Source organism: Natator depressus, chromosome 1, assembly GCF_965152275.1.
Source record: "Natator depressus isolate rNatDep1 chromosome 1, rNatDep2.hap1, whole genome shotgun sequence".
NCBI lineage: Eukaryota > Metazoa > Chordata > Testudines > Cheloniidae > Natator > Natator depressus.
The window spans coordinates 286,504,313-286,529,053 of record NC_134234.1 but is presented as its reverse complement, the minus strand read 5'-3'; the positions used below and the strand labels follow the sequence as shown (position 1 = coordinate 286,529,053).

Sequence of the window (24,741 nt, the reverse complement as noted above, 5' to 3'; positions counted from 1 at the left end):
AGCCTTAAACTGAAATAAGAGCAGCCACGCAGGAGTTTGCACTGGTTTAAATCAGTTTAAATTCTCCCCTTCAGTTAAACGAGGGCAACTTTTACAAGTAGACAGCCCCCACGATTATTATATTGCCTTACATTTAATGCCATCAAAGAATTAATCAAAAACAGCAATATATTGACAAGGCAACACATGCAGGGTTAGGGTTACTGCAAGGCCAAGTGTTACAGTTAGGCAAATATTCAAAAAAACATGAGATAGACAAATCAAGACCATAGGCTCTTCCATAGGCTGTCGCTTAATAAATTGATGATCTAACCTCTCCATCAAAGGGCATCTTCTGTTGTCTTATCCTCTCGCACCACTTTTATACCAGTAAAAAGAAAAGGAGTAGTTGTGGAACCTTAGAGACTAACAAATTTATCTGAGCATAAGCTTTCGTGAGCTACAGCTTGCTTCATCGGATCCGATGAAGTGAGCTGTAGCTCATGAAAACTTATGCTCAGATAAATTTGTTAGTCTCTAAGGTGCCACAAGTACTCCTTTTCTTTTTGCGAATACAGACTAACACGGCTGCTACTCTGAAACCTTTTATACCAGTGTAACTCCTTTTGACTAGCAGTGGAATAAGACTGGGGGCCAGAGCCCAAAGTCCTGCAGCCACATCGCAGGGCCCAAGCCTGAAGCCCCGTGGGCTGGGGATGAAGAGATGGCCAGAGATGGCGGTGGGGGCCAGGAGTGATGGGGAGGAGGGATGGTGAGCTTGGGGCCCTGCAGCTGGGGGACAGAGCCCACCACCGCACGGCCAAAGCCTGGGATAGCAACGGGCACCTGGGACAATTGGAGGAAGGGGGTGTGAACTCAGGGCCAACACCTGCTGCCACACGGCTGGGGGCCCAAGCCCGAAGCCCTGTGGCTGGATTCCAGGGCCTGAGCCTGAAGCCCTGTGACCAGATCCTGGGGTCTGAGCCCAAAGCCCTATGGCCAAATCCCGGGGTCAAATCACGGTGCTGGAAGAGATAGCGGGGGTCAGGGACTATGGGAGGGAGGTGTGAGCCTGTGGCCAGAGAAGGCAGTGCGGGCCAGGGGTAATCTGAACACAGTAAATATTTAATGTAAAATGCCATCTGTGCTTTTCTGTGGCATAAGTTTTTTTGCTAACTCAAAGTTGTTAATTTGCCTGCAAAATGCAACTGTAGAGCTAACAGCGCCTACATCATATTTAAACCCCTCTTATGCAAGTAATATAGGTTTGTGAAATTCTGTAAGTGGGAGGTGGTGCCTTGTAATTTGAAAAAAACTATTGTTGGACTTGCTGCAGTGAAGAGTTTAAGCAGAAATGATTCTTTAAATCTTTGCTGTATATGTTTGTGCAAATTATATAATATTATACATGCTCACATAACTGGGGTAGCCATACTTTGCCTGAGGAGGGGGAACACTGCAACTTGCTAGGGTGCAAAGAGATGCAGTTATGATAATTTGCATTGTGTGGATTAGATTGCAGTTTTATTATTATTTCTTGTCTTTAATGTGCGTTTTCAAAGTGCAAACAAGGACAGCAGTGGTTGGGGCAGCACTGGAGACAATTTTTTGTTGGGATGTGTTCAGACAAGTGGGTTTTGGTTGTCTGGAAAAAGAGTTGTGGTGAAAGCTGGAAGGCTGGTATTTTGCTGTTATATGATTGAATGTCTTTTTAAATGTGTCAGATGCCCAGTTGTTTGGGGATAGGCACCTGTAGCGGGGTCGTATTGGAAAACCCGGGAAGTGGGTGGGCGCAAGCCCTCCCACTGCTAAAGGCCCCTCCCCCAGCCTAGCGGGAGGGACCACTGGACCCAGGAACCAACTGATTACGGGGGACAACTAATGAAAAACAGGGACTGGAGTGAGGGTCAAAGGTTCAAAATGAGGAGACCGGATGGGGACACCGAGCAGAGACCCCGGACAGTGCCCACTGCTCCTCAAAGCTGTCGAGGGAGCCAGTGGACGCTGCCCAGTGGAACTCTGCTCGGATGCGTGAAACTAGGGAGGAATGGAAATAGGCCCCGCAGTCACAGAGCACCCCCTCGTCTAACATCCTCCTCCTGGTATTATAGATGGAAACTTTGGCCAGAGCCAGGAGGAGGTTGACGAGGAGGTCTCGCGACTTCGTGGGGCCACGGATAGGGTGTGCAAAGAGGAACAAGTGTGGGGAAAAGTGGAGCCAGAACCTCAACAAGAGGTTCTGGAGGAGCTGGAATAGGGGCTGCAACCTGGCACATTCGAGATAGGTGTGCGCCAGGTTCTCCCTTACGCCGCAAAAGGGGCAGGCCTCAGGTGTAGGGGTGAACCGCGCCAGGTGCACGCCCGTGCTCACGGCTCCATGAAGGAGCCGCCAACTAATGTCCCCGGCGGGTCATGGGACCAAAGTGGAATAAAGGCTGGCCCGCCGGGGCTCCTCACCCTCTCTAGGTGGAAGACAGTCCCGCCATTTGATGTCGGGGCGGGACACGAGGGTGAGGAAATGTAACATATGGAGCACAAGCGTGTACAGATGGTGTCTGGACGCGGTTCAAAACCGGACCGGGTGCAGGGTACACAGCTGGCTCGGAGTGTGGAAGCGGGGAGGCTGGGGGGCCTCGCAGAACAGGGGGCCAAGAAAATGTCCGGAGGGCCAGGGGGAGCAGGGAATGCCCTCTCGCAGGGCTCGCAGCAGTAAAGCGAGAGAATCGGGTGACAAGGCAGCCTTCACCTCCTGGAGTACGCGCCTAGGGGTCGGAAGGGTGGAAAGCCCCATGCGTCGTAATCCAGGAGGTCTCCAACTCTGGTGGTTTCTGCCAGGACCAACCTCCTACACACCGAGTGAGACTTCGCCACCTGCACATGGAGATCGAGGTTGTGTAGCAGGGGCTCCGCGAGGAGGTCCACTCCCTCGGTGGCCACAAATGACCTTGTTCCTGAAAAAAGCTTCCAGGTCCGGAGGAGGTCCTGGTAGAAGACCAGCAGCTCGGAGAGGTTTCGCGGAAGGCCTCTCGGATGGAGAAAAAAGAGCTGCCGGTCATATCGGAGCCCTCGGACGCAGCGGAGGAAGGCGTGCGCCAACATGCTCCACGCCGGACTACCTGCACTGTAAAGGAGCCTCTGCAGGGCGTGGAGGCGGAAGACATGGACCTGGCTGTGCAAGCAAACCAGGCCCTGTCCTCTCTCCTCCAGGGGAAGACTCAGAGCCCCTGCAGAGACCCAGTGCAGCCCCAGCCAGAAGAACTCCAGAGCCATCCTCTGGAGCCTGGCCAGGATCCTCGGGGCCGGGCTCAGGGTGTTGGGTCGGTGCCAGAGCATAGACAGGACCAGTTGGTTCAGCACCAGCGCCCTCCCTCGCAGGGAGAGACACCAGAACAGTCCTGTCCACCTCCGCAACTGCTCACCCACCCTGGCCTCCAAATCCTGCCAGTTATTCAGCGGAGAAGGATGCGTGGCGGATAGATAAACACCAAGGTAGAGCAGCGGACCTGCACTCCACCAGATGGCTTGAAGCGCGGGTGAGAGGGAGCTCGCCTGCCACCCGTCCCCGACCACCAGGCCAGAGCTCTTGACCCAGTTGACCTGGGCGGAGGAGGCCACCGAGTAAACGGCCTGGCAGGCCTCCACCCACACCAGGTCATCCGGGTCCTGGACCACGAGGAGTACGTCATCGGCGTACGCCGACAGGACCAGCCGCAGCTCCGGCTTCCAAAGTGCCAACCCCGTCAACCTCCTGCGGAGGAGACAGAGGAAGGGCTCGATCGCCAGAGCATACAGCTGGCCCAAGAGGGGGCACCCGTGCCGTACTCCCCGCCCGAAACTGACCGGCTCGGTCAGGGTCCAGTTGAGCCTGACCAGACACTCCGCGTCGGTGTACAGCACCTGGAGAAAGCCCACAAACTGGGGCCCGAAGCCGAACGCCCACAGGAGATACCCACGGTCCACCCTGTCAAACGCCTTCTCCTGGTCCAGGGACAGGAGGGCGAATGACACACCATCCCTACGCCCCAGCTCCAAGAGGTCCTGGACCAAATACAAGTTGTCAAAGACGGTCCGGCCCGGGACGGTGTAGGTCTGGTCGGGATGGACCACGTCCGCCAGCACGGACCCCAGCCACAGCGAGATGGCCTTCACTATGACCTTGTAGTCCGTGCTGAGGAGCGAGACGGGACGCCAATTCTGTAAGTCACGGAGGTCCCCCTTCTTCGGCAATAAGGCGAACACAGCTTGCCTGCACGAGAGAGGGAGGACCCCGCTTTGCAAGGACTTGGCCCAAACAATGACAAGGTCCGGGCCGAGGATGTCCCTGAACACGCGGTAGAACTCCACGGTCAGCCCGTCCATGCCCGGAGATTTATTAGTGGGCATGCAACGGAGGGCTTCCGACAGCTCGGCCAGAGAGAGAGGTAGCTCCAGCCGGTCCCGGTCGCCCGTGCTAACGGTCGGGAGTTCGGTCCAGAGCACCCTGCGGGCATCGGCGTCAGTCAGATCCGGGGAGAAAAGATTAGCATAGAAGGCCCTGGCCCTTCCACGCATCTCCTCCGGATCTGTGAGAGGGGTCCCGTCCTCCGTCAGGAGGCAGGTGACGTGCTTTTTGGCCCCCCTCCTTTTCTCCAGGGTGTAGAAGAAGCGGGAGCCACGATCTATCTCCCGAAGGAGGCGGATGCAGGATCAAACAAAAGCACCCCGGGCTCGATGGTCCTCCAGGGCCTGGAGGTCCTCCCGCTTCTCCCGGTACGCTGTGCGGAGAGATGGATCCTCGGGGCCGGAGGCGAGACACCTCTCTAGCTCTAAAACCTCCCGCTCCAACTGCCCTATCACCGCATCCCTCCGCCAGGTGGCGCCCCGGGTGTAGTCGCGGCAGAAGAGCCATGCACGCACCTTCCCCACATCCCACCACCGGCTCGCCGAGGGAAAGGCATGCTCCCTCCAGGCCAGCCAGAACTCCCGGAAGGACGCCACGAAGCCCACGTCCTCCAGCAAGCTGTTATTAAAATGCCAATAGGCCAGCCCCGGCCTCTCCGAACAGAGAGAGGCTGTCACGGACACCAAGTGGTGATCCGAGAACGGGGCCGGCCAGATGCCAGAGGCGTAGGCTCGTGCTAGATGGAAACGCAAGATATAAATGCGGTCCAACCGGGAGTGACGCAATCAATCCCCCTCCACCCGGACATAAGTAAAGGTAACATCGTGCCGGAAGATCACAGAGTACCCCCCCTCCCGAAGGAAGGAAAGCACCTGGCTCCTGCGGAGACCTACGCTACAGCCCCCGGTGTTCAGCGTGGCAAAGATGGTATCCTTCATAGGGAGGGCTGGGGTGAATCCTCATGGGCAGGGGAATCGACGGCCTCCAGCGGGCCCCGCAACAACCCATGTTTGACCCCAAAGGTCATCAGGGAGTCGCAGAACTTACGGGCCCGCCAGTAGGCCACGAGGTCCTGCCTCCCAGTCTCTCTCCCCTCCCCAAAAAGGCCCTTCATGGCCCGGAGGATGCGATGGAAGTCCCCCCAGCGCTGGAGGGCGAGCTGCACCTTGCCCTTTGAGCCACGGGTGTCCAGCAGGAAATGGCGCCGCTCTTCCCTCAGCGCAGAGGGGGACGCGGCAGCCAACCCGCTGCCGCCCTCAGGTAAGGCCCCTAAAAGATCTTCGTGGCCTGCAGAGACGGGCAAGCATGGAGCAGAACCCCGGCGCAGTTGAGCCGGGCAGCCCATCACCATCCCCGGCACAGGAGGGGGCGGCGGAGGGAATAGTGCAGCCCCCATGATGTTAGGAAGAGGGGACACGAAAACCGCCCCCTGAGAATTGTCCGTAGACAGAGGAAACGAGACAACCTCGGGGGCAGCAATAACATGGGCGGTGGCGGGGAAGGGGGCGAGCAACTCATTGGGGACGGAAATAGGATCGGGGGGCGGGGCGGGGACGGGACTGGGCCAGGAGCAAGGACAGAAGAAGGGGCGGGAGCAGGGACAAGGGCTAATATTGGGACCGGGGCAGGAAAGGGACCGGGAGCAGGGGTAGGAACAGGTGCGGGGACACTGATGGGTTCACGGTCCCTGGCAACCAGGCTATTGAGGTGCGGCTCCTCTCGGCTGGGAGTGGGGGACAATGGGACCGGGGTCAGAGAGGGGCCTGCACTGACGCTGGACACAGGAGCTGTGAGAAACACGTCACGCACAGCTACGGCGTCAGGCACTACGGAAACTTCAGTGGGGCCCCCCTCCGGAGGGGAAGCCAACTGCTCCGTCTGGGTGGTAGAGGGCACGCCCACAGGCTCGGGACCCGACCGCTCAGCATCGGCCGTCACCCAGAGGGGCTCGATGGCCTCAGATGAGGTGCCATCCGCGGCCGGACAAATAGGGAGAGCCAGGGGTGCCCCCAGGACCAGAGGAGGGGCTACAGTTGGGAGTGAGGGGCAGGGAGAAGGAGGAGGGGGCAGTGGAACAGAGCTGCAGCCCAGATTGAGGCCCACTGACTGGGGGTCATCCTCCCCCTGGGTGACCGGGGTCAGCCTCAATCTCCTCGAATATGGAGGTAAATCCAGTCCCCGCGACCTCAGAGTCCTCCCCGTCAGGAGCCAAGGCAGTAATAGCCCTGCTATCAACAACGGCAGGGGGCGCAGATGGCAAAGGGGCAGGGGGAACACCTACAGAGGCCTCCTCGGGAGAGGACTCAACAAGGGGGGCGGTGACACCTCCATCTGCTGCCATGGCTGCCATAGCCAGCGTCTCCTGCTGAGCTCCATCCAGAGGCGCGGCAGAAGATGTAACAGCGTCAGCCCCCCGCAGCATTTTTTGGGGGGCCTCCTCTCCTTCCTCGTCGGAGGGGAGGGATCGAGCCCGCAATTTACGGGCGCCGCGCTTCCCCCTGACGAGCACCCAGCCCTCTGAAGTGGAGGTGGAGGGCCGGTCAGCAGGGGCAGGGCCAGGGGGCAAGGGCGATTGTTTTGGGGCTTGGGGCGGCAAGGGCGGGACAATGGGAGGAAGAGAAACCTCCCCCTGGGGCGGGCCCTCTCCCTCAGCCGACAGAGGTCTTGCCACCCTCTCCTTTCCGGGCGGGGCCTTTGCCCTTTTTATTCCCCTGGCCCTTTTTGCTGGTGGAAGGGGCAGCCATGGCAGCGGCAGAGTCTAGGCTAGTGGTGGCAGACTCCCAGAATCTGGTTGTATGTTTTCTCCAGGGAGAGTCTGCAACTTATTTATCTTGGGTAAACACAGTGGCTTCACCCAAAAAGTTCAAACAACATGACATCATTGCCATTGCTTTTAAAAGACAGTGACAGTACAGCTTCCAATAGATGTGTCATTAATAGCTAGGGCATTAATACTACCCAATATAATTTTACAGAAATTTTACTAACACACATTTTTATTACACAAATACATGTGTTTATATCCATATGTGGTTATTTGTTTTTCCATAACTTTGCTAGGCTAAGATATAAAAAGCTATTCCTCACCTTTCTTATAACCAGAGTAGCATTACTGGGCCACACCAAGGGCTTGATCCAAAGCCCACAGAAGTCAATAGGAAGAATCCAATTGACTTCGAAGGGCTTTAGAGGCATGTATGGTGGGGTGCAGCTGCCTCCACAGCACTATCCTGTTCTGACATGGACAGGCCCTCCATAGGGCCAGGAGTGAGTTAGAGGGATAGAGTAAGGTGGGGTCATGAAGGAAGGAGGTATCGGAATGGGGATGCACATTGCTCTGTCCTTAAGACTTATGGAGAATCTGGAGGAAAGTGTGTGCATCGTAAGTCTATATCAGCTTCTCTGTGAACCTCCTCTGCATCTGTAAATCTCTCTTGGGTGAGTTCTGGGGAAGCTGCTGGCTTGGGAGTCCCTCAAGCCATGCTGCTTGGCAGCCAGAAAGTGCCCCAGGAAGAGTGCAGAAGTACTGGACCTTTGTGTGTCTCCCTCCTGTGGGTACTGCAGGGGGCTGCATGACAGTAGGCAAAAACAGCCTAACCCTCCCTTCAGTTTGTTGGGAGAACTTTAATGAGAAGACCCCACGAACCCTTCCAGAACATCACTAGTAGCCCTATAAGCCAGTGAAGAATTGCAGGGGGAAAGACCTGTGATGTCTGATCCTGTAGACAGGTTTCAGAGTAGCAGCCGTTTTTGTCTGTATCTGCAAAAAGAAAAGGAGTACTCGTGGCACCTTAGAGACTAACCAATTTATTTCAGCACAAGCTTTCGTGAGCTACAGCTCACTTCATCAAATAAATTTGTTAGTCTCTAAGGTGCCACAAGTACTCCTTTTCTTGATCCTGTAGAGAGGCATTACTCTTGTTTTAAGATATATTGCCTGCAGATGTGCTGAAGTGAGTATGGTCAGCAGAAGTACTTGCTATACCTTTGGAAAAAGTGTAGCCTGTGCTCCCCTTAGTATTGACCTGTTTTTGCCTGCCAGCACGCTGGATGTGTGTGGAGTCATGGCCATGCCCCTTCTAAGGCTTTGTCTTCACAGACACACAGATATTTTTAACATTGAGATAACTAATGCACAATAGTTATCTGGCAAATCTGAAGTGGTGATAAGGTACTTGTAGTTTTTACTGTGAGATAGCTAGGTGATGTCAGCTATATACCCCCAACCCAGGGCTGACCCTGCCTAGTTTACGTCATGATAAAAACATAGTGGAGACAAGCCACTTTATTTTTAAAGTGGGATAGGTTAAATATCCTTTAGTAAAAACACACTTTTTGTTAGTGAAAATATAGCCTTACAGTATGTCTACACTGTAGCTGGGAACAGGCATCCTAGCCCGAGTAGCCAGACTCATGCTAGCTCTGCTCAAGATAGGTGCTAAAAAGGTGAGGACTTGGCAGCATGGGTAGTGGGTAATGTAAAATGCATACCATCACTTGCAGTCAAATGACTGACTTCTGAGTTGGGGGTGCGGGGAGAGGACTCTTGTTACCCCTATTCCACCTCCCAGAATGTGGCTTTCAGCACCGCTCCTTCATAAAGTAGTGTTTCTCATCAACACTATCCACTTTTTTTTTCCCCCCCTCAACCTCTTTGTACTTGCCCCCCGATCATTATCTTTCTTTATAGGATTCTTCTGCCTACAAATATAACTAATCAGAAAGATCATATGATTATTAAGAAGCAATTTGTTGGAAGTGGAATGATGTAGGGATTAGAGCAGGGATCTCAAACTCAAATGACCACAAGGACCACATGAGAACTAGTACATTGGCCCGAGGGCCACACCACTGACCCCTGCTGCCCTGGCCCCGCCCCCACTCTGCCCCTTCTGTGAGGCCCCACTCCTGCTCCGCCTCTTCCCACCCCTTCCCTGCCCCCATTCCAATCCCTTCCCTGAAATCTCCACCCCAACTCCGCTCCCTCCCCGCCCCCAGGGGGTGTAGGGTGCGTCAGGGGGCTCAGGGCAGGGGGTCGGGTTGCAGCAGGGGGCTCAGGGCAGGGGGTTGGGGTGCAGCAGGGGTGTGGGGTGTGGCAGGTGCCTCAGGGAAGGGGGTCGGGGTGCAGTAGAGGTTCGGGGGGCGGGTCCAGCCTGCCGCGCACTGGGGTCAGGGCAGGCTGCCTGCCTGCCCTGCCCCTGCGTGGCTCTGGGCAGCAGCCGGGACCTGGGGGAGGGGTGGGAGGAACAGGGGTCTGTGTATTGCCCTGGCTGCTTCTCCAGGTACCTCCCCCGAAGCTCCCATTGGCCGGGAATGGGGAACCGCCAGAGCCTGCCCTTCCCCTGGTGTGCGCCGGGCCAGAGCTGCTCTCGGTAAATGCTGGGGGGGGCAGGGGGCTCACGGGGAGCTGGCGGGCCACAGAAAATAGCCCCGTGGGCCATGTGTTTGAGACCCCTGGATTAGAGCATGATACTAGGAGTTGAGAGACCAGGCTTGTAGGCCTAGTTCTACCACTATTTACTGTGTGGCCTTCAGAAGTCACTTAGGCCACAATTTTCTGAAGCACCCATTAATTTTGAGTGCCTCCATTTTTTGGACAGCTTGGGTCTGAGACAGCTTGGGTCTGATTCCCCTTCCTCCTCCCCAAGTCCTGCTTCAACATGTCTCGGGTTAGGCACACAAAATTAGCAGACATTTCAAAAATGGTGGTAATTACCTCTGTTTGTTTCCTATATAGAAAGTGGGGATAGCAATACTTACTATCTACCTACCTCACAGTAGTATTGTGAAGATTAACTATTCTTTATAAAGCATTTGGTACAATTTTCATAGTATGTTTAATACTGTAGATGTACAATACTATAAAAATGGTTAGTGGTATATTCTGAAATTTATTTCTTAATCTATGCCATAAGTATGCTTTTACTGTATGGGAAATCTAGATATGCGTAAGATTCACTCAAGAACTGCTGTAGAATGATTTATCTTGGAAGAGGCTTTGATTGTATCTGTTAAAGAAACATTTTATTTTGGGGGAGGAAATTCTTGAGCGTAAGGTATTACAAATAGGGCAATTTCCAATGAGTATCAATTCTGGGGTGTCTTTGACCCTGTCCTTTGTGAGTGGTGATATTGCAATAGCTAATTATGTCTGAGGTTAGGATCAGCAGAAGTAACTGACAGAAATAATCCCTAGTGTCTCTGGAAGACACAAGTGAATTAGAAGCACCTGAAACTCATGCTTCAAACTGAGCATATAGTTACACTAGACTTTGTACATGTCACTAAGTGAGGTTGAAATCCTGACTCCATTGATGCCTGTGGCAAAACTCCCATTGATGTCAGTAGGTTCAGCATTTTACCTGGAGACGGTAAGCATTTATTAATTATAATTTGATTTCTAATGCTCCTCTGTTAATAACTTCATTTCCTCTTTAAACTGTGCTTGCCTGCTGCAGATTAGCATACTTTAGTCCCAGAGCGCTGAGGGGAAGGAACCTGTCCCCTCCCTCCTCAGCCAGAAGGTTGGCTTGGTTGACACAAGACCTCTTATGTCAGGAATGTAAGCCTGCACCCCACCCATCCCAAAACCTTTGTAACTTTAAGAATAACTGACATCTACCCGTTACACTATGTGCTAGAGCAGCATTTCACAAAGAGGTCCATTAGGCTATGTTATAGCAAAAGCTACAAGAGTAATATTTCCTGGTCATTCTACACTCTTCCGTGCACTTTCATTTCTTTTAAGGCACCTGTGTTTTTTGGCTACAATAAGCAGGGGGGAAGCTAAATTTTGCCAACTCCCTTCTAGTTTTGGCAGTTTCACTCTAGTTACTTCCAGGAATTATGTCCCTGTCACAGATAGGCTGTCAGTGCCAGATTTGGGAAAACCTCCTTCTTGTTTTGATTAGGAAATGGATTCTTTTCAAAAGCATTCCCCTCCCTCACTCTCCCATATTTTCACCATGGTCGGAGATGGCCGCATCCAAAATGCGAAGTGTGCTGAAAATAAATTTGATAAGTGCCCTGCAGAATCTGTTGTCAAGGATGCTATAGACAGTTCAATATTTGCTCCACTCCCATCTGTCTGTTTCACTTTGGCAGAGTCTGATACCTGGTGGCTCAGGCATTTGCAGTCTCTTGTCAGTGTTACACTGACAAGAGGATGTGGCTCTTAGAATGTTACACGTGAAGAATTAGAACCAAAGAATACACAGCCATTGGCCCCTGAAGCTATTTTAAAAGGACCCTGTAAAGATGGTTTTTAGGCAGATGATATTGTAAATGCACCACACCCCCAACAAGAAGATGGAGTGAATAAATTTCCCACGAAGGATGGAAAAGTACCTGCCACATGGATTGTATATGCTGTTGGTCCTGGAGAGGAGGAGCTAGCAGCTGAGCATCTTCGGGAAAGCAGGCCTATGAAGAGATTAGCTAATGCAGGCTCAAGACCATCTTTAGTGACAGGACCACCGAAGAAAACAGGGCCTGAGAATGAGCTGGAGACTTTTTCTGGTCACCTTCAAAAGGGTGTTCGGTGACTTCAAAAGCTGGGGCCATACGTAAGTAAGGAAGCTCCCCTCCACCTACTGGACCCTGGATGCAGTTCATCAGGACTACATGCAAGTGAAGGCAGCTCTTCTAAACCATGTTGTAGCCAGAGGCTGCCCTAAGAACAGGTACTCGGGCAAGAGAGAAGGCCACATCAGGAACTTGTTGATACGGAATGCACACAGAGGGACGCTTTGTGATGAGGATGGAAGTAAGACTCTGTGTAAGACCTACAGCCCTACTAAAGCTGCAACAAGGTCTAAATATTTTCATTAAAATTGTGTAGGGTTTTGCTAAGAAGTTCAGTTTTCATGTAAAAACTGAGCTTTCAAGGGGTGACAAATTTTTTTTAAAGGACTCAAGTCCAAACACAAACAAGATGGCTTTGTGCAAATAGCTGAGCATGCAGTATTCTTTTTTCTTTAGATACTTCACAGCAGTATTGCAAGGCCAAATGAATGTTTCATGAAATACTCTGAAGGTCTCAAATGGACATGCACATGATAATCATTTATTGATTGCTTAATATCCGGGACATACAACTTGCCCCAATAACATTCTAGGAGAGCTGGAACTTAAGTCCAACCACAAAAGAAGAAAAAAACTTTTAAGCCAAAATCATGGAGGTGGGGATGGGTGGGTTTTGTTTTTTTGAGGACTGACTCATGATTTTTTGAATGTTTGGGATTGGTAATACTGCTATCATTAACACATGATGGTAGTCAGCAGGGTAGGGCTCCATTCAGCTGGTACATGGTACTGGTACCTCTCAAGTTGCTATCTTATTTGCTGGAATCTCACTTACTTTTTTAAAATTAAGCCTTTAGCTCTGTGGTTGTAAAGAAAACTTCTAAACTGTGAACCAAGTGTGATGGATGCAGAGATGTCAGCAGAAAGCCTGGTTTTATACTGGCAATGAGAGTGCCAGGAACTGGAGAAGAAAGTACGTTAAATCAAACAGTGTGGAAATATAGTTGCAAGATTTACCACTGCAAATCTTGCTACTGCAGTGGTATAAGTAGTAAAGAAAATGTCTTTGGCATCTTTGCTCATTAAATTTCATTTTCTGCTATGGCGATGTCTACTTTCACAGTGACAAGGTGGGTGAGGTCATCTCTCTTATTGGACCAATTTATGTTGGTGAAAGACAAGCTTTCAAACTTCACAGAGCTCTTCAAAGTAACTAACAAAGCCCTTAAAAATGGTTGGAAAAGCTCTTTCCCAGAAGAGGTATAAACAAGCTAAAATCACTTACTCAAGCATTTATTAGCACTCTACATTTTGATCTTGAGCTATGTAAATTCACAGTGATTCAAACCATCTGTACTCTAGAACAATTAAAAACCTTCAGACCTCCTATGAGTTTCCTTCCTCTGATTATAACTTATGTGGTGTAGTAAAACACAGAGGTAAACAGCTAGTTAGTGCAGACTTTTGTGCCTATTTAATTTTATAGTGCAATTCACATACAACAATTCCCCCTTTAAAGGCAGTTAGCTTTCATCTGGAAAACATAACTTTTTTTTTTATACTGAAATGTTAGTTTATATGGCTTTGAAACAATTTGAGTTAGAAGTGCCCGCTCTTACTCATTCAGACTTCAAAAAAAATTGTCCTATGGGGTATTATATTTTCCACACTTGATCTTAGCTGAACAGTGAATTTTTAAAAAAAGTTTGAGGAAAATCTATCCAGCCATTTTGGATATGCAGTGCTGAAATAGAAACTGTCCATTGTATGTTTAAAAGAGAAAAAGCACCCCCCCCCCCGTTTTTTTGTTGTTTTTTTTTTTGACACAGAACTCAAACATTTGAATTCTGAAACTCGCGAATGTAAATAGTACTTCTTTTGAAGTTTCTCCATGAACACATTTGGATAAAGATTCTTACAAGCAATTTGAAAATTCCCTTCTGAGTATGCTCATCTTGCAACTAAGGTTTTTATTTTTAGCAGAGCCTAAGTCCTAGCCTCCTTTGGGATATCCAATGAACATTCTCACTTCCTCACCAACTGCTTCCAGGCTGCAGCTGAAATTGTTTCGGTGAGATGTCTACACATATCTCAAGCTTCAAAACAATCAAACAAAAAAACCCCCCACTGGCTGGACATCCAGAACTAGAAACTATTGTGGTGTGAAAACATTGGGACCTCTCCACAGATCTTCCTATAAGCTGCTAATTCTGAGCATTTACTTTAAATACTGTTTATCTTAATTGCCAACGTACATGCACATCACAATGTAAACATATATGGTACTGTTCTGTTACCCCAGCCTTAAAAAAACAAAAACAAAAAAACCCCTGTCTCCACCTAAGGTCCCTGAAAGCTGCGCCGCCCCACGGCAGCCTATTTAGCGCCATGCAGGCGCTCAGAGAACCCGCCTGGGGACCTGCTGTGGCCCTGGGAGGGCGCTACTCCCCTGGCCCCAAACTAGCCTGACCCTGAATCTGCCGGGGCGCCTGGACCTGCCACAGCCGGGACACCCCTTCCCCGGCCCGAAGCCAGCCCTGGCCTGGACCTGCAAGGCTGGGGGAGGAGGGCCTATCCTGTCAACCCAGCCCTGGAGCTGCCGTGGCGGGGAGAGGTGCCTTTCCCCCCCCGAGCCCAGGTGCTACTGCGGGGGAGAGCTGCGGGGGAGTCCTCTCTCCCCGCCATAGCCCCAAAGCACCCCCCTGTACTGCAACCCCCCCATCCCTCACCCTCTACCCCAGTTTTGAGCCCCTCATCCCCGGCCCCACCCAGAGCCCTCACACCCCTGCACTCCAACCCTCTGCCCCAGCCCGGAGCCCCCTCCCACACTCCAAACCCTTCGGCCCCATCCCCACCACATGGATTTTGTTATGTGCACCAATATGGAGGTGATGTGATGTGTGACACAACAAAATTCATTCCACACATGGGTGGGAAAAATTAGTCTCCAGCCAACTATAACCAGAGTAAAGTTATACATTCTCTGTACTCCAACCCATTCTCATCAATGAGGTGTGACCTTCAAAGCATAATACAGATATGGATCATATAAATATTAACATTAATAAGACCATGCTTTCCTCTTCTGTTTTAAAACATGGAAATTATATGTGAAACAAATCAAACTTTAAGGTGGTTTTTTCAATTTTAAAATTATAGGCAGGGAATGCAATACAAGGCACCTAACTCAGACATGTTGCAAATTCTGTAAATCTAACAGTATAGAGCTAACAATTAAACGATTAGTTATTCCTTTGAAAAAGCATATGTGAAAACAATGTTGTTTAGGTTGCAAAGACATGCAGTCAAAAATTAGGAAATACCAGATTTACAGATGCCAGTGCAACCTTAAACTGACCCCTTGGCTGTACCTATAGACTGAATGAGGCGGGGCCCTGTGGAAAACAGAATGTGATCATGTAATTAAAAACTAAATCATGATGGGGCTGATTCTGAATTAAAGACGCACAAGCAACTGGAAATCTAGCATTTCCTAGTTTTTGACTGATTGTCATTGAAATCTATATTCTTTTTTGATGTAAGTTTTTGTACATAATTTCCAGGAGAGGGGAGGTGCGCCTTTTCAGGGAAAGGTGAATTCTGTTGCATCATCATCAAGGTCTGAACTCTTGAAACTTCAGCACAGCTACACCACTGTAGGTAGCAGTAGGAGAAGCTGTTATCCCGGTGTGGGGGAGAAGCTGCTAGCACCATGTGCTCTGTCTAGGAGGTAATCCAGAGTAACTCATCCTAGCCCCTCCACCCCCCTGATAGTGGGGCGGGCTCTTGACCTATGTAATTTGTGAAAATGTTGAGTTTTTCTTGTTCTCTGTTCTTGCTGCAGTGCCTATTGCTAGGGCTGAGTGGTGGAAAGTAAAGGAGAATCAGAGCTGTACAAAAGCAGGAAGCCTCCTTACATCAGTGCCTGACCAGAGCTAAAGCCATTACACTGCTGGACAACTCATTAATGTAAAGACATTTTCCCTCCTTTCTTCCCTGCTCTTTTCTGCTGTCTAGGGATGAGTCTAAGCTAAGAAAATTGGAGTTCATAATTCCCCACCAATGGAGCTCCACCAATGAATACTGTAGACAAGACTCAGGAGTGAACGGGTAATCTAGTACAAGGGAACTCTTACAGCAATCTCAGACATTCCTGTCAGCTTTTTAAAAAGATGAACGTCATCAGTAATGTATGAGTAGGTCAAAACTTGGGATTTGGGTATCCCCCCTGCCATCAGTTCAAAGCCAGGAAATTGATCTTAAATCCATTAAAATGTGGGTTCAAGACACTGTATGCATCACTCTTTAATTTATTTTAATATATTTCCATTTTCTTTCTTTGCTTTTTCCTATGTCCATGTTTCCTTCTATGTCTTGATACATCTTTTGTCAGCACTTTCTTTCTTCCTCAAACTTTCTGTTTAACATGTTACCTATCTGATATGGTTTTTCTTTGGCCTAATACTTCCTTTGTGTATTTTGTTCATTGTATTTACACCATTTCGATCCTCCTTAGTCCACTCCACTTCTACGCTCATCTTCTTTGGATAGAGGCAGTAGCACTCACCATCCAAATGTGGTGGGATGAGAACACTTTTGTATGGTGAACAGGAGATGGAATAAATTTGTAGATGTTGGCTTCCAAATATGCCGTGAGTTGGTGAGCCCTGGCTAAACCAAAATTAGAATTAGGGTACAATTTTCAAAGGTACCCAAGTCTCAGTGAAAGTCCTGAACATTCTGCCCTTATAGCTGTGCTGTAGAAGTACAGCAAACTATCATTAATTTGTGTTAGCTACTGGGAAACTGAATTTTGTAAATGAACAAACATAAAAAATGCATCAAAAGGAATATCCTACTCCACCTAGGTACAGGAGGTATTCTCAGTAGAGGATTATCAGGAGGACCTCCACAGGATAACTTTCAACACAACATTACAGAGATACAGAGTTGTTGATGACAATGTCAGGATAGTGACAGTATCATTTCCTTCTGAGGATGCGATTCTATTTCATGAATTGGTTGAGAGGATGACCTCAAACTTTTTTTTTTTAAAGATGGTGGTTAAGGATGAGTGGGAAGTTAGGTCCAATCAAAAGTTATACACCCTTCTCTTGTCACTGTGTTAATCAACAGTTTCCAATACTGGTTATTAAAATCATACTCTAAGTTCCAAGCTGCAGTGTGGATGACCCCTAGAAAGTTTCCACTGCACCGCTAAGCAAGTTTGTAATTAAATAGAAAAAATGACACATCTAAAGTGTAACAAGAGAATCTCTTTTTCTTTGCCTTAGAGATTACACTGCTGATTTGATTGCCTGACTGGAAGGTCCCACCTCTCATTTATTTATTTACTGGCTTCAGGACAGATTCTGGGAATCAAATTGTAATTATAGTATATTAGGAGTGGCATTTTCCTGGTATTCATAAGCATGCAAGCTTCTACAGTTGTGGTGTCTATACTTAAAACAGAAGGTCTCGTTCATTTTTATTGCCCCAAATACTCTTGCCTACTGTTAGCAATTAGGAAAAGTGTAAAAAGCAGAATAACTTTTGTTTGTTTTTAAGTACACATTATTATAGAATAAATTTCCTTAAAGTTGTATTTTCTCATACATTGTTACAGTCTCTACCATTGTTATAGTTTAATCATAGAATATTAGGGTTGGAAGAGACCTCAGGAGATCTAGTCCAATCCCCTGCTTAAAGCAGAACCAACACCAACTAAATAATCCCAGCTAGGGCTTTGTCAAGCTGGGCCTTAAAAGCCTCTAAGGATGGAGATTCACTTCCATCCTAAGTGCAGGACCCTGCACTTATCCTTATTGAACCTCATCAGATTTCTTTTGGCCCAATCCTCCAATTTGTCTAGGTCCTTCTGTATCCTATCCCTCCCCTCCAGCGTATCTACCACTCCTCCCAGTTTAGTATCATCTGCAAATTTGCTGAGAGTGCAATCCACACCATCCTCCAGATCATTTATGAAGATATTGAACAAAACCGGCCCCAGGACCGACCCCTGGGGCACTCCACTTGACACCGGCTGCCAACTAGACATGGAGCCATTGATCACTACCCGTTGAGCCCGACAATCTAGCCAGCTTTCTACCCACCTTATAGTGCATTCATCTAGCCCATACTTCCTTAACTTGCTGACAAGAATACTGTGGGAGACCGTGTCAAAAGCTTTGCTAAAGTCAAGAAACAATACATCCACTGCTTTCCCTTCATCCACAGAACCAGTAATCTCATCATAAAAGGCGATTAGATTAGTCAGGCATGACCTTCCCTTGGTGAATCCATGCTGACTGTTCCTGATCACTTTCCTCTCATGTAAGTGCTTCAGGATTGATTCTTTGAGGACCTGCTCCATGATTTTTCCAGGGACTGAGGTGAGGCTGACTGGCCTGTAGTTCCCAGGATCCTCCTTCTTCCCTTTTTTAAAGATTGGCACTACATTAGCCTTTTTCCAGTCATCCGGGACTTCCCCCGTTCGCCACGAGTTTTCAAAGATAATGGCCAAGGGCTCTGCAATCACAGCCGCCAATTCCTTCAGCACTCTCGGATGTAACTCGTCCGGCCCCATGGACTTGTGCACGTCCAGCTTTTCTAAATAGTCCCTAACCACCTCTATCTCCACAGAGGGCTGGCCATCTCTTCCACATTCTGTGATGCCCAGCGCAGCAGTTCAATAAGGATAAGTGCAGGGTCCTGCACTTAGGATGGAAGAATCCAATGCACCGCTACAGACTAGGGACCGAATGGCTAGGCAGCAGTTCTGCGGAAAAGGACCTAGGGGTGACAGTGGACGAGAAGCTGGATATGAGTCAACAGTGTGCCCTTGTTGCCAAGAAGACCAATGGCATTTTGGGATGTATAAGTAGGGGCATAGCGAGCAGATCAAGGGACGTGATCGTTCCCCTCTATTCGACACTGGTGAGGCCTCATCTGGAGTACTGTGTCCAGTTTTGGGCCCCACACTACAAGAAGGATGTGGATAAATTGGAGAGAGTCCAGCGAAGGGCAACAAAAATGATTAGGGGTCTAGAGCACATGACTTATGAAGAGAGGCTGAGGGAGCTGGGATTGTTTAGTCTGCAGAAGAGAAGAATGAGGGGGGATTTGATAGCTGCTTTCAACTACCTGAAAGGGGGTTCCAAAGAGGATGGCTCTAGACTGTTCTCAATGGTAGCAGATGACAGAACGAGGAGTAATGGTCTCAAGTTGCAATGGGGGAGGTTTAGATTGGATATTAGGAAAAACTTTTTCACTAAGAGGGTGGTGAAACACTGGAATGCGTTACCTAGGGAGGTGGTAGAATCTCCTTCCTTAGAGGTTTTTAAGGTCAGGCTTGACAAAGCCCTGGCTGGGATGATTTAACTGGGAATTGGTCCTGCTTCGAGCAGGGGGTTGGACTAGATGACCTTCTGGGGTCCCTTCCAACCCTGATATTCTATGATTCTATGATTCCGCCACCTCCCTAGGTAACCCATTCCAGTGCTTCACCAGCCTTCTAGTGAAATAGTTTTTCCTAATATCCAACCTAGACCTCCCCCATTGCAACTTGAGACCATTGCTTCTTGTTCTGTCATCTGCCACCACTGAGAACAGCCTAGCTCTAGCCTCTTTGGAACCCCCCTTCAGGTAGTTGAAGGCTGCTATCACATCCACCGCTTTCCCCATATCCAGAGAGCCAGCTATCTCATCATAGAAGGCAATCAGGTTGGTCAGGCATGACATGCCCTTGGTGAATCCATGTTGACTGTTCTTGATCACCTTCCTTTCCTCCAAGTGCTTCAAAATGGATTCCTTGAGGACCTGCTCCATGATTTTGCCGGGGACCGAAGTGAGGCTGACACAGGCATGCTATAGGGCCACCAGAAGTGGTCCAATGCTACTCCCCCTCACAGACCCTGGAATAGATATTGTGCAGGAGAGTTGGGGAGGGAGTGGGCCTATAGGACATTGCAATATGGAGATTATGGGCTGTGACATAGCTTTCGGGAGATTGCCAGGGGATGTTTTGGACCTTTGAGTAGCCCACAATCTAAGGATGCAGCACAAGAGCAGACCTATGATCTTCAATGTCAAAGTCATGTACATGCTTAAAACTCTGCTGTCCTTCCGATTGTTTTGTTTAGCTAGAGGCTCAGTCATTCTTAAACGATGTAGGACCCTCTAAACCCACTTCTCACCCCATCTTTTACTTCCTTGCTTCCAAGGGCCCAGTACCTTTCCCATACTCCAGCTCTGAGCAAAAGAAAGGACTGGGGCTTGTTTATGACACAGAAAGCAAGAGCAAACACAACACAATTATTGCTGGAACTGATGTAAACGCCAAAGTTTATCAGTGATGAATAAAATACTTTAATACAAGCAAACAAAAAATGTTTACATAATGAAGTCACTAGACTCTGAAGAACAGTCCACCTTTATTAAATTAGATATCTGGCTTCATGAATTGATGTTTGACAATTCAGAGTCCTTGCCAGGTTAGTCAAAATGTTCACCTTTGTTTTCCTGTTTTAAGGAAAACCTCAGCTTTACCTGTGCAGCTCTTATGAAGCTGAACCTGGTGTTGCATTTCAATAAAGTGAACTTTAAAATCCTTGATGAAAGTATAAGACTGCAGGTTAGCTCTACCTATAATGGAAAATATGCATCTTTTTCTTTGTATAAGATACATGCAGTAGATATACGAAGTTCATCTTTTCCTACAGTTGCTTTATATTAATGATTATTCATGAGAACATTGTTTCAGAACACTGTATGCTTGTTACTATTTCTGGTCATAGGTGTATTATTTGGTTCTCAAACTTTTTAATTTATTTTGACCCTAGAAAGGCAGTAGTTTAAAAACCTATTTTAAAATTAGATTTCTATAGACACTATGCTTTTTTAAATAATGTTGTTCACTAGTCATCTTACGTGGGTATCTGTAGTATTATTTGGATTAAGTTCTGTTTTAATTTTTTAAAATGTGTTCTCTATTGTCCTCTTGCCAGTTGCTCAAATGATCACAACAATGGACTGCCAGACTTATTTCTCAGCAGATTTAGTTTCTTTCTTTCTATGACTAATTGACAGCCAATGCACTCTAGAATATGACCCAATAATTACATTATGATTTGCTATTGTTCAGGAGAAAATATATGGTTAGTAAAGACAGTCCATTAAGCAAACAGTTAGAAACTAGCAGGAGTTCTCTTTGATTACATGGGCTGTGACACTTGTTCCATCTGACCTTGGGAATCACTTGACCATCTAGCACTTCTGCCATAGAAAAATGTGCTATGTTTGAACTGAGCTTTCCAAGATAGATATTCACCCCCTTTGCCTCCTTCCTTTGCCACTTACTGCAGCATTTTATACAGCTCTATTCATCTGTTTCACAAAAACTAACTTCATGCTGCATAGCGCTTGTAAGTGTTGTGTAAATCTTTGCCACGTTCCTTGACTTCTAATGTCATTATTTTCAGATAACACTTCATTAATTCTGCACAAAACCAAACCTGCCTTCAGCAGAGTTATCAGTAAGCATATCTTCCAACTGTGGATCTTTGTTTTCAGTATGCACTATTCCTTTTTGTGGTTAACTAATTGGTAAAGCTTCTCAGGGTGGAGTAAGAAAAAAATCTGTGCCCGGTAGTCTGTGCAGGACCCAATCCAATGCCCAATCAGAAAATGAAAAGCCTACCTGGAGGAAGATATAGGTAAAATGAAATCCATTTGGAAGGGGGCAGAAGGACTTGGAGGAAAAGTGCACTTGTGGTGGGTGGAGGAGGAAGATCAAAGTGTTAGTGCAAATGTAACTCACAGCGTGTGTTACACCTCCCCTTCTATGCCTGATCCACAGAGGATATGAGTCTGTTACAGCTCCAACCTACAGAGCCTGGCTGTTTAGGTCAAACTGTCGAGACTTGTGCTTTCTCAACTAAGGTGGTACACTGGTGACTGAATTGTGTAAGCCAACATGGCAGCCATCACAGAAGTGTGGAAGCTGGAAGGAAATGTCTAAGAGGGAGGCGATGGCTTTATCTTTATATTTTTTTATATTTTAAATAAGTCCCATAAATGTCAGTGGATATAGGCAATTCATCTGAATTCACATTCTCCATAGATTGGCCCATCTAACACAGTTCTCAAGTGACAATGCACTGTTGTGCACCAGAAGGAAAATCTTCACTTGCTGCTGGTATCTTAAGTGTAATATATACGGTCCACTTACTTACCCAGCCTAACTGATCCTTATAAAGATAAATTACTGTTCTGGTAAAGCAGAAGCCTCTACAATTTAGGGGAGTAGAAAGTACATGCTTAAAGCAACCAGTGAGAATCTGGATTATTGTAACAATAATAAAAATGAACCCACTTATTATTTATTTATTTATTATTATTATTATGGAGGCACTGATACGGTTGAGATAAATTTTTAAATATCAAAGACTTCATAAATCTGATAAGATTTCAGATTGATAGACATAATTGCAAATAATAGAAAATCCAATGTACACCTTAATACAGACACTGAGGACACTGTCAAGATTAGTAAAATGACACTGACATACATCTAAACAGTTACTTTGCATTCAAGGACATCTCATAAGGAACTCAGATATATTCATATATATTCTCCCCACCCCCTCTCCAACCAATCTTTATTGCAGCAGGAAAAAAAATACTTTGAGCCTTTTTTGGTATTATTCATATAGTGCCATGCATATGCCTGGTTCTTTGCAGACAAGTATAGTATATGGCAGTAGTGGGCTGCCCCTTCCCGCAGCTCCCATTAGCCGGGAACGGCGAACCCGGGCCACTGGGAGCTATGGGTGGCTGTGCAAATGTAAACATACTGTCTGGAAGCCCGCCAGCGGATTACCCTGATGGGCTGCATGCAGCCCTCGGGCCGCAGGTTGCCCACCACTGGTGTATGGCCTCTGTGACAGGGAGATAGTGACTGATTTGTAGTGCACAGGTGGATTGCTGCATGCTTGCAGAGCCCTTTTAACTTCAGGTTTCAGAGTAGCAGCCGTGTTAGTCTGTATCCACAAAAAGAAAAGGAGTACTTGTGGCACCTTAGAGACTAACAAATTAATTTGAGCATAAGCTTTCGTGAGCTACAGCTGTAGCTCACGAAAGCTTATGCTCAAATTAACTTGTTAGTCTCTAAGGTGCCACAAGTATTCCTTTTAACTTCAGTGAGTCTTGGTGCAGTCTACCTGCATCATATCAGTTACAGGTTTGGAGCCTAAGTAAAGCAACCAAACCATGCTATCTCCCTGGTGTCATGGGGGAGCCCCATGCATGCACTGTGCTGCTGGATAAAATTTTCAAAAGCCCCTTAGGATACTAAGTGACTGTCCCATTGACTCAAGCCCACTTTTAATGGGATTTTGACTAAGTGACTTATACATTTTACCGGCTGTGTTTATGCTCTTGTTGATGTCCATTGGGAGTTTTCCATCAGCTTCAGTTGGTGCAGGGAGTGGGTCCACTATCAGTATCTTCTCAGGCCTCTTGGGTTGGGGATGGTCTGGGCAAATCAGATAACATGGTGACCATTTGTCCAGAGCAATTATTGTAATTCTTCCTCTCCCCACTCACTCGACATTCAGTTTATAATTCTCTTGCATACAATGAAACTTTACACTATCAACAAGTAGGCATGAGATCCAACACATTTACACCTATCTTAGTCCTGCATTTTCAAGTTTCAGAAGTTGTTCTTAATGTCTAAAGTGCATGTGCTTTAATTTTGGTACAAGACTCAAACAGAACAAGGATTAAACATTCTTTTAGAAAAGATTTTCAGAAATAATGATTTGCTGCTCCTTAGAATTTGGTGTGAGAAGCACCACTTGTCAAGGTCATAAGTGCCTTTTCAATATTTAGGTTAGATAGTATGAATATATAGTAAGAGTGGGAGGTATAGCACACAAGTTACATCAGTACTAGCATTAGGAACATAGGAATTGCCATACGCTGGATCAGAATAGCAATCCATCTAGTCCAATATCCCGTCTCTTAGAGTGGCCTATACCAGGTGCTTCAGAAGAAGGTGTGAGGAAACCCTGCAGCAGGTAGTTATGGGACAACCAGCCCCCAGAGAAATTTCCTCCCAGGAGTTGAGGTGAGCTTATGCCCTGAAGTATGAGGCTTATATGCCTTCAAATCCTTTTTTTTTTTTTTAAAGATCAAATATATGGTATAGTTTGGGGAAGATCTGGGATCTCTTGTTTCTTTTCCAGAGTTTTCTGGAGAACAGTCCCACTTAAATGACTCTGCTGAGGGGCGGGGGGGGGGGAATTGAGAGCTACATGAAATGGATGAGGCCATTTGCAAAGAGAGTGGAGAATGATGGAAATGGAAAACTTAAAATCTAGTAACCATCATCCTACTTCTCTGCACCGATCTCTTTTCACTCTTTCCCCCAACTAAGCCATACAAATAACTGCCCCTTTTGGGCCTCCCACTCCTGCCTCCACCCCTTTGCCAATGCTGTAGTTGAAATTCCCAGCTTGATTGCCATCCCTTCATCTGCTCCTTTAGGTCTGTCCTTAAATATCACTCCTTCCAAAGGCCTGTATTTCCTAATCATCCCTTTAAGGAGAGAACTTTTAAAAACAACTAAACAAAAGTTGTAGACCCAGCAAGACAGTTACTAATTCTTATGCCTAATTGCTTTGTTGGTTGTGGGTTTCCTGATCTCTATTCTTTAGGTGCATCTTGCTTTAGGACTAGTCTAGCCTGGAGTAGAATACTCTAGGGCTAGTCAGTAATGGGGAAGGAAGCCACCAATGTGTGTGGATGGACAGTTTGTTCATGCAAAGATCCCAAAACTCTAAGTTAATTGACAT

The 24,741-nt window shown here is 47.5% G+C and overlaps 1 protein-coding gene and 1 long non-coding RNA gene across 3 annotated transcripts in view; one reads left to right on the top strand and one right to left on the bottom strand.

Moving 5' to 3' along the window:
- The window catches only part of RASSF3 (Ras association domain family member 3), a 159,816-nt gene that overhangs the window by 56,413 nt on the left and 78,662 nt on the right, over positions 1 to 24,741 (top strand). The gene's annotated exons all lie outside the window — the stretch shown is intronic.
- The window catches only part of LOC141980670 (uncharacterized), a 42,868-nt gene that overhangs the window by 17,192 nt on the left and 935 nt on the right, over positions 1 to 24,741 (bottom strand). Inside the window, exon 2 of the long non-coding RNA XR_012637588.1 lies at positions 23,304 to 23,417. This is a non-coding gene — a long non-coding RNA (uncharacterized LOC141980670). The remainder of the gene's footprint in view (positions 1 to 23,303; positions 23,418 to 24,741) is intronic.